Below are 3,697 nucleotides of genomic sequence, written 5' to 3' on the forward strand. Positions count from 1 at the left end.
TTCCCTATCATTTGTTAGTTTGCCACATAAGCAAGGTGGGCCTAGTTCGGTACCGATCAATCGTCTCCCTCCTCGCACCAGCGCCGAGACTTCTCCCTCCCAGCACCTTCTCCCTCCCACACCAGCGCCGCCATCTGAGTAAATCGCATCATCACCAGCCAACCAGTGTCCTGAGTGCTGCGGTTTCTACAAAAACGGAATACCAAGGATATGCCATAGCTATTCGTGTCATCAAGGAGGTAATCCCTAGCAAATCCTATTGATCTCTTGTGCCCTAGTCAATATCTGTCTCTATTTGGTTATGTGGATATCTATTGTTGGAAAATATTAAGTTTGATCTAATAATTAATTTTATAGATTGATTATTGTTGTATTCCTGCCATCGGTTCTCTCCATTGCACTTCATCCCTGTGGTAAACGCTCCAACCCTGTGGCAATAAAAAAGAGAAGATGAGTCGTCGAAGTACCCTCCTCCAAATGCTATTGGATGAGGAGTCTTTATTGGATGGCTACGAAGAATTTATTTCTTCGGCGGTTGATATAGTGTACGATGAGTTCGACGATGATGAAGTTCCAAAGCGTGGTGGATCTGTTATAGGTCATGCAGTAATTAATCGGGAAAGATTGGCTGGACATCGGAGATTATATAATGATTATTTTTCTGAAGAACCTACGTACCTCGATGTTCAGTTTAGACGCAGGTTTTTAGCAGTGCTTTGTTTTGACAATATTTGTTTGCAAAATTGATATTAAAGATAATTAATATCGTTAATTACTATGCAGGTTTAGAATGAGACGACCTCTGTTTTTACGCATAATGAATGCTATAGAAGCACATGATGAATATTTTGTGCTTGGACTGTCATGTTTGCAAAAGGTAATAGCAGTGTCACGTATGTTAAGTTATGGAATAGCGGCAGATGCAGTTGATGAGTATGTTCGTATTGGAGGTAGTACCGTTATTGAGAGTTTTAACAGGTTTGTGGTGGCTATTGATGAAGTTTTTGGGAGAGGAGTATTTGAGAACACCAAACGAGAACGACATAGCTAGATTACTTGCTCAGGGGGAAGAAAGAGGGTTCCCAGGAATGTTGGGTTCTTTAGATTGTATTCATTGGCAGTGGAAGAACTGCCCGACTGCATGGCAAGGCCAGTATAAAGGGAAAGAGGGAGTTCCTACTATAGTTTTAGAAGCTGTTGCCTCACGTGACCGACGGTTTTGGCATGCGTTCTTCGGTTCACCTGGATCTCACAATGATATTAATGTCCTTCAACGCTCACCGCTGTTTGCAAAGCTAGCTGAAGGGAAGGCTCCTAAAGTTAATTATAGTATTAACGGGCACGACTACACTATGGGGTACTATCTTGCAGATGGTATTTATCCTTCATGGGCAACACTTGTGAAGAGCATTAAGCTGCCACAAGGAAATAAGAGAAAATATTTTAGCAAAGCACAAGAAGCTGCTAGGAAGGATGTTGAACAAGCATTTGGAGTGCTTCAAGCTCGCTTTTCTATAGTCCGTGGACCAGCTCGTTTTTGGAAAGCACTTACTCTGAATCAGATAATGAGAGCTTGTATAATCATGAATAACATGATTGTGGAGGACGAGCGCGATGGTGATTTTGATTTAGTTTATGATGAGATGGGAGAACAGGTGGGTGGTTCCCATGAACGTACGACCAACTTTAATGATTTTATTAGTCAGTACGAAAAAATTCAAGACAAGGAAGTTCACAACCAACTAAGGGAAGACCTCATCGAACATTTGTGGAATCATCATGCAGACCGATATTAATTTTACATTATATATTCTTATAGATAATGTCATAGATTGTAATAATTGGAGATTCACAGCTTGTTTTTAAATTAGTACATATTGAGCTTATAGTAATTATTTATTGACAATGTGATTTATTGTTGAATTCGATACAGTACAATAGACTGAAAAGGACAGCAGTGCATATCCTTTTTCAGGACTGGATATATATACAGGATATACACCACAAGGGTGTACATCAGAATATGCACTGCTACATATGCAAGCCGATGATAAATTCTGGCATTTTTGCTACATATGCAAGTCCATGAACTGAAGGTTTTACATGCCAATCATCATCGAACATTGCTACTAGTTCTGACAGTTACTTTAATGGACTGAAACTTATTTCAACCCTTGTAAAATTGATGCCTGAATGGCTCTGTAACAACCGGGTTATTTCAGCACTAGTGGACAACATGAACTGAAAATGCACACTATCAGTAACAGGGCCATTTGAGATGAAGAAGCAATTCCATCAACAACAATTTCCAGCAATTTTCAACAAAAAAACAATTTCCAGCAATTTTGTAGTAGTAGCAAATGCTCCGGCTACATAAAACAGTACCAAAACAAGATAGTACAATTTACTAGTCCATTAAGTAGGCTCTATAGCTAAAGATCTAACAAATTTTGAATGCTAATTGATGAGTAATAAGACTAATTTATGCTTGAGCTGAACGATGACTTAGAATTTGATTCTTCACATTTTTATAGTACTCCTGCTCCTCGATGCTCATTGCACTAGTATCAGTCCTCAAAAGCTTATCTTCTTTTATCATTCTCTTGAACTCGAACTTGTCTCTCTCCAAATCAATCCGCTTTTGCTCAAGTGCAAAAGCGATTTGGTACCTCTCCTCAAACTTTCGCTCCTCCGCATCGGCCTCTTTCTTCTTATCCCATAGATAGTCTAAGGACTCTTTCCGTGATAGATCCGAGCGTTCGCACATCTGTTGTTTCGCCTTCTTCCTCCCCATGGGTCTTCCCTCACCTACTGTATTCTCAGGATCAGCAGCCCAATTCTCATCAACATTACATGCAGGAGTAGATATCGCAGGAGAATCATTGGCGGTCTTCTTCTGCTTCTTGCTTGAAGTTTTACTAGCTGCCAGCTGATTCCGCTTATCATTCCACTTTGGCAGATTCTTTAAAACGTTGTAGCAATGCATGAACTGAAACTTCTTTTCCTCTTTCTTCTTGTACATCAGGCTTGCTTGCACATGCTGCAAATAAATGAACTGAAGTCAGAAACATAAAGGAGACGATTGGAAAATAAGCAACACAAGCAATATATTATCATGTCCTCATGATTGACACCACTCTGATTTCGATTCTGAATCTGACTTAAGAAACCACAATACTTATTGACATGTTCTTGTATAGTGGACCAACAATGTACAAGTGAACTTTGGGAGCGATCTGATTCGAATTCCTTGTTCTGATGAAAGTAGTCATGAATACGTCCCCAATATGTACCGTGAGATTGATCCATCCCTTGAACCGGATCGAAAGAAACATTTATCCACGCCGACACCAAAAGGTTGTCCTCCTCCAAACTGAAATTTTTTGATCTTTTTTGGTTCGGTCTCACAGCAACATTTTCATTCACAACTGGTTCTTGTTCATCATCATACTGGCTTCCCATCTCACTCGAGCCAAAATGGTTGCTCTCATCATTGATCAAGTTTGTGTAATATCGCTCTCGCTCCATATCATCTGTCCATAGATAAAAAATCATAACCTTGTACTTGAGAAAAAAAAAGACTAACAAAACACAAACAAGTGATAATTTCTGGACAAAAAATGCATTCTGTTATTTGAAATTTCACATGTATTGGATGGTGACAACTTTGTGTACACATAATATTAATCAAAAGCTG

The 3,697-nt window shown here is 39.4% G+C and overlaps 1 pseudogene; it reads left to right on the top strand.

The window, feature by feature from the left end:
* Positions 1-450: 450 nt before the first annotated feature.
* LOC112937353 (uncharacterized) lies at positions 451-1,832 on the top strand (annotated as a pseudogene).
* Positions 1,833-3,697: the final 1,865 nt, after the last annotated feature.

This window comes from Oryza sativa, chromosome 12 (assembly GCF_034140825.1).
Source record: "Oryza sativa Japonica Group chromosome 12, ASM3414082v1".
Lineage (NCBI taxonomy): Eukaryota > Viridiplantae > Streptophyta > Magnoliopsida > Poales > Poaceae > Oryza > Oryza sativa.